Here is a 12712-nt window from a genome sequence, read left to right on the forward strand (position 1 = left end):
CAAGAACAACACGTGAAACATCACAATAGATCGTATATGACCCCGATCCTAAGGGTGATACTAAAACTGGAGCTGTAAACAAAGCAGTCTTGAGCTTTCGAAATCTCTCCTCACACTCGTTAGACCATCTGAACGGGGCAACCTACTGAGTTAATTTGGTCAATGGAGCTGCAATAGACGAGAAACCCTCCATGAAGCGATGATATTGTCCAGCCAAACCAAGAAATCTCCTGATCTATGCAGCTGTAGAAGGTCTGGGCTAACTCTGCACTGCCTCAATCTTCTTCAAATCCACTTTGATCCCATCACTAGACACCACGTGGCCGAAGAATGCCACTGAATTCAACTAGAACTCAGACTTGGAGAACTTAGCGTACAACTTCTTCTCCATCAGAACCTGAAGCACTATCCTCAAATGCTGCTCATGTTCCTCCCTACTACAGGAATAAACAAAGATATCATCAATTATCACAATGACCAAAGAATCCAAATAAAGCTGGAACATACTGTTCATCAAATGCATGGATGATACTAATACACTAGTCAAACCAAAAGGCATCATCAAAAACTCATATTGCCCATAATTGGTCGTAAAAGTCATTTTAGGAATGTCTAAAGCCCTGATTTTCAACTGATGGTAACCCGATCTCAAGTCAATATTTGATAATACACTAGCACCTTGAAGCTAATCAAATAAATCATCAATATGCGGTAATGGATACTTATTCTTGATGAAAACCTTGTTCAATTTTCTGTAGTCAATGCACATCCTCATGGAACAATCTTTTTCTTCACAAATAGTAGTGGTGCACCCCCAAGTGAAACACTAGGACTGATCAAAACCTTATCCAACAACTCATGCAACTGTTTTTTTAATTCCTTCAACTCCGCCGGAGCCATGCGATACGGAGGAATAGATATGGGCTATGTGTTCATCACCAAATCATTACCAAAGTCAATATCCCTATCGGGTGGCTTGTCCGGTAGATCCAAGAAATACATCTGGAAACTCCCTCACTGTTGAAACCGACACAACTGTAGGAGTATCAATACCAAAATTTCTCACAAAGGCTAGATACGCCAAATACTCCTCCTTAACCATCCATTGATTTTCAGAAAAGAAATCACTCTACAAGGAGTGTGAACAAGTAAACCCCTCCGTTATAACCTTGGGAACCCAGACATAGCGAACGTCACAATCTTAGCATGGCAATCAAGAATAGCATGATACGGAGATAACCAATCCATCCCCAAAGTCACCTCAAAATCAACCATATTAAGAAGCAAAAGATCAATGTTAGTCTCATAATCCCCAATGGTAATCACACAATAATGATACACATGATCTACCATATTAAAATCACCAACCGAGGTGAACACATGAACAAAAATATCGAGGGAACCACGAGGCATATCCAAATAAGGAGAAAAATATTAGATTACAAATTCGTAGTTTGAAGTGGAAACATTTGAAACAAATACAACATTTATAGTTTGACTTTTCAAACACCACTACACAACCCACACTATGTCTACGGAACCTCTAACGGATACAAAAGAGTACTATGATAATGCTGGCAACAAGGCTCCGGCTATACCTCAAAATATCATACATAAAGTACAAAAGATACAAGACCCCGATATGAAGTAGGGCTCACCAAGTCAGCTGAGGAGAGGGTGTACTGCTATGACTGATCAATGCCACCTGCTGTGGAATAACCTGCATCCATTAAAGACGCAACGCCCCCGGCAAAAGGGATGTTAGTACATATGGAATAGTACTAGTATGTAAGACTAACCACCCTCTCAATAGAACGAGTAACAGTAAAATGAGAAAGAAAACATGGAATCAATGAGGCGTCAAACAACATTAAAGTGTCAAGTTAAGAGAAAGTTAAGTTTCAAGTAAATTTCAACGTTTTTAAGTTGGGAGATCTTTAGTAGTGATACACCACCGTGATTTTAGCATGGAGTCCGATCTCAGCCCGAACGGCTAAGCCATATCACCCTGAGACATTCACTCACAACACCACCATCTGCGCGGCTTGGCATCCGATCTCAGCCTGATCGGCTAAGCCGTCTCACCACAATGTCGTGTGGGTCGACATCACATCATATCCCGCTAGTAATAATCTCATCCCATTTAAGGGAAAATATCTCAACACATAAATCTCTTCCCATATAAGGGGAAAAAATCTCATCACATCAACACGGGGATTTACCCATCAATCACTCCTACACCGGCACATGTAGTTTAGGGGTTAGGTTATTTCTACCTACCATTCCTCGTTAACTAAACGATAATCCCAAAGCATTTATTATTTAAAGCATTTACAACTCATTTCATAATCTTTCACACATCTTTTCATTTTATTGGTACCAGTGACCACAATTGTAATATCATTCTCGGCACGTCAGGCGCATTTTATATTTCATACTCACCCCTATAACTTTCAAGCATTATTATGGATTATCAACCATAAAAGAATTTCAAATCAAGACTTTAAGTGTGTGTGTGTGTGTGTGTGTGTGTATATATATATATATATATATATATGAGAAATAAGAGTCTAAATCACATTGAGTGTCTCTTCCACAATTAGGCATACTAGTCTTGCAATTGAAACATATTTATTAAATCACAACACCCTTAATATATTGATCATACTAGATTTCATTCTCGGAGGGAATCATGATATGATGGGAATATTTGGAACATATTTTGAGTACATCCCTATTTCAGCACAACACTTGTTTCAGAATAACCAAATTTATTAGGAAGGACCCAAAACATGGGAAATAAGAAATTGAGACAATCATAATTGCAACTTACGGGGACATCATGGAATTCAATTTTTACAAGAGAAGTTTAGCCAACATACGTCGCTTGAACTTTCTTAAATTACTACAATATTTCGAAAATTCTAGCGACTTCAATCTATTAGAAACATGACAAATTTGAACCGTAATTAGGAAGATACTCGGGGTTTCAGCTCAGTTGAGCATTTTATCAAGCACTAGGTGTGCATTAAGGTTTCAAGATTCTCCTATGGTGGATTCCCTCATCCCACAACCCAATGTTTACCCATTTGAGCTCAATAACCTTCCCACCACCCTTGATGGTACATACATGCATAAATAACACTCAAGAATCACACTTCTCATTACCTACTTTCATTCCAATCCCGAAATTGAGGGCTAGAAAGTAGAATCTTACCTCTTGGATGAAGACCTTCTGAGTTTTTCCTTGTTGAATTTCAAAGCATGAGCAAGGGTTGATGAACAAGTACTTAGGGCTTCCTCCTCTCATTCAAAAGCACTCCCCTCACTTTAAAATGACAGATTTTTACCTTCTAAACGAGAACCAATGGCTTTTAATCAAATGGGGTCGGGTTTTAAAAATCAAAAAATGGACGCTCCGAACTCAGCTCTGCGGTCGTAGAGTGGACTTAGAATAGATATGCGGTCCGCAAAATGAGCCGTGAAAGGGATGCAAAAAATAGGGCTATTGTGGATCGGTCAACGGTAAGGTCTGTGGTCCATAAACCAGTTCTGCAGCCGCGAAATGGACTACAGAATCACCCTCCGAAATTCTTCACTCCAACTCTACGACGGAAGTACGGCATGCGAAACAATTTTACGGTCGCATAGTTGATCGCAAAACGACCTCCAAAATTGGCCATTTCTCTACTTCACTCCATGGCAGATCTGCGGTCCGCAGATTAGTTCGGCGGTCGCTTAATGGACCGTAGAAACGCTCTGTTCTGCAATAATTATTTTTTCAATTCCCCAACATTAACCCACCTCGGCACCACGAAGCCTCGGGTTTTAGGAGAACTTTTACGGGGCTTTACACACATAGAGAAGATATGAACTGAGTATCCTTTCATCAACTAAGAAACATATAAAGAAGATATGCATAAAAAGTGCATGTATACAATTCCAGAGCTAGCATATAGAGGAGATATGCAGTAAAAATCATGTATACACCCAAGTATCTTGAATATATAGAAAATGCACAAAAATTCAATACAAATTAATTTTCCATAACCGCGTGTACGTCATCAAGGAGAAACATGAGTGCACGGCCCTTGGGGGATGGATCCTTATCCATACACTGCACGGATAACTTACATGCCATAATCGCACAGACAAGTCACGTGCCACGGCAACTCAACCCGCAGAGACAACTCACATGTTGTCAAACCAGTCCGTAACACATAAACCATATACAAGAATATATGTATACAATCAATTAATATCTAATCACATACTCTTGGACTGATAAATACCATGCTAAAGTGTATGCATGTGCGAACTTTACAACTACGGCTCAGATTAGATGGATATGCCACAGAATGATGAGTATCATGTTCAAACAGAAAATGCAATCCTACACATGACCTCTAGCATGATTCACTAAGTCACGTAGTCGTACATATAAAGCATGATTGCAAGAATAACAAATATTTCAAACAAGGCATAACATAGCCTAAAGATTACCAGAGCATGGATAAACTCGGTATACACATATGCTCAACCCCTCACATGTATGCCCCCATCACATAGCCAATATCAAGAATTCAAGCAACTAGTCCATCAAGTCAAAGCTAGGCATGATACTTACCTCAAACAAGCCAAATCAACTTTCTAAAATTGACTCTCCCATATAAATCACCTCCAACCGGCTCGAATCTAGCAAATAACAACTAAATAATGTCAAACAATGCTAATGGAATCAATTATAAATAATAAAGCTTCAATCTTTATTCAATTCTCAAAAATTCATTAAAAGTCAACCTTGGGCCCACACGGTCAAAATCGGAATCAAGGTGAAGATCCCCACTACCCATGACCTCACGAATCTAAATATGTAATTAGATTCCAAAACCAAGTCCAAATCATAGCTCAAAATCTCAAAATTTTCTTTTCTTATGTTGTAGGAAAAATCCCAATTTTTTTTCAAAATTCCATGTTTTGGATGTTAATAATCTATGTAGATTCTTGAAATAATACTAGAAATATATAGAAATCACTTACCCCAAATCCTTGTGTGGAAATCTCCAAGCCAAAATCACCTTTCTCAAGTCTAGGATTCAAAATATGAGAAAATGAGCCTAAATCCCGAAATGCCTCAATAAAACCAGCTGCAAGTATAGCATTTACGACCAGGAGTTGGCAAATGCAAGAAATGGCTCGCAAATGCGAACATAATCCCTGTGCAACAGATGTCCCAAAAGTGACGAAAATCACCACAAATGCAATCCCCCAATCGCAAAATGCGATTGCGAATTGTGAAGATGACCTCCCCAGACCCACATCGCAAAAGCAACCAAATATCTGCAAATGCAGACTTCACAAATGGGATCAGACCATCGCAAATGAGATGTCTGCAGCACCAGTAACACTCCCAACTTTAAAAATTGATCTGAAACTAATCGAAAACTCAACCGAGCACCTCGGGTCCCAGTTCGAACATCCACACAAGTATATAAACAATATACAAACTTGCTTATAAGCTCATAACATCAAAGTAACGTCCACAACCACGAATCAAGCACCAAAACACATGTAGCATGCCTTCAAGTTCAAGAACATCAAAGATTCACAACCAAGCATCATATTCATGCCTAACTAACTCGAAATGCAACCAAATTTTAAACACAAGTACCAAATGATAAAACAAACCTACTCCAAGTTCCATAAAAACAATCTGAACCCGATATAATCAAAGTCAACTCCCAGTCAAACTTATAAACTTTCCAAACCTTCAAACTGCCAACTTCGGTAAATAAAGTCAAAATATCCTAGAAACCTCCAAATCTAAATTTGAACATACACCTAAATAAAAAATTACCATATGAATCTATTGGAATCTTCAAATCATAAATCCAAGGTCATTTACATAAAAGTCAAACCTTGATAAACTCTCACAACTTAAGTTTCCAAAAATAAAACTAAGTATTTCAATTCACTCCAAAATCTTCCCATAACCAAATCAACCATCCTCGCAAGTCACAAAAAAATAATTAAAAATATGAGAAACATCAAATAGAAAAAAGAGACTTAAATACTCAAAATGACCGACCGTGTCATTACATAAAGAGTGATATCCACATTCTTTCCACTTCCAACTTTAGCCACTGGTCGCGCCCTTGAATCCACGAGTATCCACGAGTACTTTCAAGCTGAAGCACCGTAGTCCTGCTTGAATCCTTTAGCCACTGGTCACGCCTTATACTTTTCAATTTCACCATTTTCCTTCAGCTTTGTCTTGTAGACCCACTTGACACTAATAGTTTTGTGTTTCTTAAGAAAATTAGTAAGATCTCAAGTATAATTCTTTCAATAGCTTCAATTTCAGCATCCATCGCCTTCTTCCACTTTACTTCCTTGATGGCACTTTCAAATCTTGTTGGATCACAATCTGCAAAATATACATAGAGTAACTGCATCATAATCTCTACTCACCACAATCTTCTTTGTCTATGGATTGAACAATTTATATGCCTTTGATGCTTTACTAGCACCAAGAGAGAGATAGTTCTCGCTTTTGTCATTAAGCTTCTTCCTCTTCTAGTATAGGACATATGCATAGGCAATGCAACCAAAAATTATGAAGTAATCTGCAACAGGTTTCCTCCACTCCAAGGCTCCTGTGGAGTCATGTTTTGAACATCAAATATTGGACTTCTATTCAAAACATGAATGCTCAAATTTATTGCTTTTAGGCAAAATGCCTTTTGCATTCTTTCATTTCCTATCAAACTTCGAACCATATTGAGGATGGGTCTATTTTTCCTCTATGATATACCATTTTTGTGTGGTGTATAAGTTGTTGTGAGCTCTCTTCGAATTGCATTAGATTCACAAAATTTTCAAAAACTTTAGAACAATACTAGCTACTGCGATCAGTTTGGAGAGTCTTTATTGTCTTTCATGTCTCATTTTCTACATGAACCCTGTAACTTTTAAATGCTCTAAAAGCTTCTGATTTTTCCGATAAAAAGTAAACCCAAGTTTTTAGGAAAATTCATCAATGAAGACAAGCTTTTACCTCCATTAAAAGTTGGTTTAATTGGGACAATTTATCCGAATGAACCAGTTCCAAAATATTCATTGCTCTCCATGACTTCCCTTTCGAAAATTGAGAATGACATTGTTTGTTGCAACAACACATTCTTTGCAAACTTCAGAATGAATAGTAATTGCAGGAAGGCCTATCACCATTTTTTTTCAGTTGGAGAGCTTTCAAACCACCAAAACCTAAGTGACCATATTTAAAAGGCCACAACCATGAATAAGCTTTTACTTCCGCTTTCAAACAAGGTTAAATACTCCGAATCTTCAAAGGAAGCAATATGGTTGAACTCATTCGCACAAGAGCAACAACTTGTAATGACCCGACCAGTCGTTTTGAGCTTTATTATTTCGTTCGGTAGTTTGAGACTTTATGTAGTTTCATATGATGCATCATGACTTGTATGTATGGTTGGTTTGGATTTCGGATATGATTTGGAAAAGTAATTCTCAATTAAGAAGCTTTAAGTTGGAAGAATTCACCAAGGTTTGACTTTTGAGTAAACAATCTCGAATTCGTATTTTGATGCTTCCGATAGGTTCGTATGGTGATTTTGGACTTAGTCATATTTCAGATAGGTTGATTTGGCTCTAATTATCGAAAGTTAAAAATTTGAAGGTTTAGAAAGTTCATAAGTTTGACCAGTAGTTGACTTTTAGACTATCAAGGTCGGATTGTTGTTCTAGGAATTGCAATATCCATTTTATTATTTGGGAATTATGTGCAAAGTTTGGGATCATTCTTTATTGGTTAGGCTTGAATTGGATGCTTGGTTTAAAGTAGGAAGTTTATGAACTTAAGAGATTGATCTTGATCGACTATTCTTAATTTTGATGTTATTTGCGGTATTTTGAGACTTTGAATAAGTTTAAATAATATATTTGAAATTGTTGGTGTGATTGGATTGGGTCACATGGGGCTCGAGTGTGATGTGGGGTGGTTTCAAACCATTTTTGGTTGTGTTTGCATTACTGATTTCTGGTGTTGTTCTGATGAGCATCGCAATCACGGCAGGAGCTTCGCGATCGTAAAGGATGTTTTGGGGTCCCTGGTGGTTTATACATTGCATTTGTGTTAGGGGAAGCGCATTCGCGTTGTGTTGTGAGAGATGTTCATCGCATTAGAATATCAAACATCACATTCGCGATGTGTTGGGGGTCAGCAGTGAGTAGAGGTTGTTTACGTGACTCGTCATCCCCGTTCACGTAGCTTGGAGCCAGTTGGCTATCGCATTCACTTGGCTCTATCCGTGTTCACGTGGCTCTATCCGCGTTCGCGGAGCAGTTTTGGGGCAATGTGGTCTTGGTGCATTGCAATCGGGTGGATTGAACCATGATCGTGAAGAGTATTAACTAGCAGTGTATTTAAGTTGTCCAATTTCGAGGACTTTGCCCACTATTTCATATTTTGAGCCTTAGATTTAGAGAAGAAGAGATTTTGAAGAACAATTTTACCACTATCTTGGAGGTAAGTGATTTCCACTCGTATTTAGTTTTATATATTGATTACCCATGGATTTATACACCAAAATAAAACTTGGAATTTTGAAAGAAACTTTGGAATTATTTCTTAAAAATTAAGAGAGTGTATTTTGGGGATTTGGACTTGATTTTGGAAAGTAATTACAAATTTGGATTCGGCAGGTTATTGGTCATCGGATTTTAGTGTTGGTTTTGAATTTCGGGCACATAGGTTGTTGACTTTGGAAATTTCTTTAAAGATTGAAGCTTTATGGATTGGGATCACTTCCTAGAGCATTGTGGACTTCCTTGGATGATGTTTGTCTTGGATTTGCATGATTGGAAGACTAGATCGAAGTTTTGACGCGATTCAAGGTAGAAGCGAAGCCCGGATGAGGTAAGTGTCTTGCCTAAGCTTAATTTGAGGACATTCTTTTCATTGGATAAGATAATTGTTATGTTTGGGGGGAAGGGGGGGAGGGGTGACGTATATGTGGGGTGATGAGCGTATATGCATTCATCGTGGTTATTCATAATCTGGGTAGATCTTAGTCTATTATATGCCTTTTTTGCTATCATGCTTCTTTGATATCATATTTTCTCCATTTGTATAATTACGTGAGTTATCATTCATACTAGATAGGGTTATTTTTGTTGTGTTGAGCTATTTTTCTTAGTCGTAGTCATACTTTCAGTCATAATATTATATTTGCGAGACAAGGCCGCACAATACATATATATAATAATCTCAAGTCTGCAAGCTTCTATGAGTACTAATATGTGTCATAAAATCGAGACAAGGACCGACATACCCAAAATAGCTATCTACATGTGGGGTAGTGCCTACCTACTCTATACAGCAACTACGGAGAAGGGGAGTGCGACAACCAACAACTAGAAATGGGTACCTTACTGAGGAGGTATGTCGGTTTGTCTATCTGCACCCGTAGGAATGAACATAGCGCCCCAGAAAGGACGTCGGTATGAAGATGTACTGAATATGTAAGGCAGGTAAAACATGTGAATAAGAGATGTAAAACGAAAAGAAAGGGTGTCGAAGCAACCTGTAACTCTAAAAAGGATGTTGAGGGAACACAACTGACAAAACCATGAATTATGCATGTAAGTAAAATCGGGTCGCTCTATGGGCCCATATAGTATCATATCAAGTCCCTCTGTGGGGTAAGCTCATAATAAACTGCCCGGCCATATAGGATGTGGTAAAATCTTCCTAACTGACCAGTGGTATGCACATATAAGTGCCTGCCCCGGCCGACTATAGCGCGGCGCGGTAAGAAAATACAAGACAAACCTCAAAAGATATCATAATCAGTGTCGGAGTGACCTATGGTCGTTATCCTCTGACTATGCCGCAAGTTTTCCCGACTACGACCGATCATAGGATGTGAGAGTTCAATAGCAAAGGAGACATGAGTAACATATTTCACCAAAAAGATGTCGTCTTTTAGAAATTCTTGTATCAACCATGTCAAAGAAAAAGATAGGCCAACATACCTTTGTGATGCTTTGCTTTCTTGCCACAATTCCTTATTTAGATAGGTTATGCATCCCACAATTCCTTATATACTAGAAGATATAACTCCCAAAAGTTGGGCCAAGATCATGTCCAGAATTCTCCCTAATTTTCCCCTAATTTCGAGCGATTTAAATTTCTTCGATTTTCTTGATCCTTATATCTTCCCATACTTACCAATCATGCTTATGAACCTTCTTGACTTTGGGACTAACATCGTTGTTCCACTTGAAATCTTACGAAACTTCTGCCCCTACGCTTCCATGGCCGTAACTCCTGGCATGAATTAGCATATAGAGGAATGGATGTAACACCCGAGGCCCTCGGGACCCTGCCCAAGTATAGAAATAAGTCCCAAAATATGATACATACCAACTTGAGGCCTCAAATCAAAAAAAGTAACATCAAAACCATAAATCACACCTCAGCTTACACTTAATGGACAATACAAACTTCTAACATTAAAACTTGTGCCGATTACCCATACCACGTCTAACCATCTCGGAATGACTCCAAATTTTACACATAAGTCATAAATCACCACAGTAACTTATCTTAAGGCTTGGAATACCAAACACACCTCGATAGCTATAATGTCAACTATGGGTCAAACTTATTAATTTTCAAACCTTCAAAATTATCAACTTCCGGCAATTAGCATCAAAATCATCTAGAAGCATAGGAAACCAACTTTGTGCATACGGCCGAGTCTAAAATCACCATTCGGAGCTATTGAAACTATCAAAACTCTGATCTAAAGTCATTTACGCAAAGTCAAACTTGGTCAACACTTTCAACTTAAGGTTTCAAGCTAGGAACTAAGTATTCCAAATAACTCTCAAACCTCGTGGTAACCAAAATACCAGCACCCGCAAATCATAAAACATCAAACATGACTACTGGAAGCATCAAATAGGGGGAAGCATACAAACGCGAAAAAACGACTGATCAGATCGTTACAGATACTATAGATGGTGTGGGCCCTTGGTAGGCACTCCCTTATTCCTTCAGTCATTAGTGAGGCCTTCATGATGCGTGGCATTCTTCTATTGATATAGGCTTTCGATATTCTTTTGGGTATAGCTGGGACCTTATACTAGTACTTCTCCATATTATCATAGAGGCTCCATAGACATAGTGGATTATATTTATGTTTTTGTTATATCATTTAAAGTCTCACATGGCATATATGAATACCCATTTTTGCTATGTCTAACTTTATGGGTTTATTAAATGTTTTAAAGAATATATTTATATTTTCTTTCTAAAATCATGCATGAGTTGTGAAAGACAATGTCATGGCGGGTTGTTTCGGTCGATCAACTTAAGGTATCGAGTACATGTTCATCTCTCAATGTTGGGGCATGACAACTCTCTTGATAATAATGACTAAAGAGGCATGGCCAATTGAAAGCAGTGAAGAAAGGATTGAAATAACTGCAGAAAGTTTGACTGACTAATTACATTAAATCAATATTAATAAAGATGGTAGAAGTAATTGTTATACAAAAATATTGTCATGACCCAAAATTCCATCAAAGGTCGTTATGACATCTAACCTGCGTGTTAGGCAATCTAACACTCAATAACAATAACAGAAGCCAAATTATTAAGTTAATAACAGAGTTATGATATAAATATGAAAGCAGAATAAGTCTTAAAATAGTGTCATGCATAGATGAAACAAGACAGGGTCTAAACACATTCAAATTTGTCTCACAATACGCCTAAAACCTGGTGTCAATACATTACGAGCATCTAACAAGAGTAAACAATCTCAACTAATAACAACATCTCTCTAAAAATAAGTAAATAGTAATAGATAAAACAAGAGAGGGGGACTCCATGTGCTGCAGATCGAACAAAAAAGGCAGCTCAACACGAAGTCTCTAATGTAAGCTCCTAAGTAGCTGGATGGGTATGACTCGTACCTATCACGGAATCTGCACAAAACGTATATAAGTATAGTATGAGTACAAAACAATGGTACTCACTAACTATCATATCTAGACTCAAAGAAATAGTGACAATGGGTCGACACTGACACTTACTAACAGTTAAATAAGCAATTAAGAGCATGAAATAGAACAAGAGATAATGCATGATTTAATCAAATAGGCACAAAGGCAAAGATACAGTAAGATCTGGCATTTAAACATGCTTTTCAAATAAAGAAAATACAATACAATACATTACAATGTCAAATATCTCAATTACTTCAAAAAAACATGATATAACCAATCAAAGTGTATATAGGAGAGCTACTACATGATTCTATAATGCATATGCATGCTCATGGTCCAATATCAACACCTCACCGTACCAATTCATATGCCTAACACAGTCCAACTGTCCAAACTAAGAACCAATTTCAGTGCTTGTACACAAGGCCCAAAGTAACATGGGTATCACCTCTCTGGAGGGATGGATCCATATCCAAGCATTGTTGTAGCGTGCAACCCGATCCATTCATAATCAATATCCATTCATAATGTCCTCAGTGTAAAAATCCTCAACTGTTGTCAATATCCAACTCTCCAACTTATGTATATTCATATGAGGCAATGTAATAAAGACGTATTAGGACATGATAATAAAATGCGAATGAATAATAACATGAATAAGAGATGGTTATGG

This window comes from Nicotiana tomentosiformis, chromosome 5 (assembly GCF_000390325.3).
Source record: "Nicotiana tomentosiformis chromosome 5, ASM39032v3, whole genome shotgun sequence".
NCBI classification, from domain to species: Eukaryota; Viridiplantae; Streptophyta; class Magnoliopsida; order Solanales; family Solanaceae; genus Nicotiana; species Nicotiana tomentosiformis.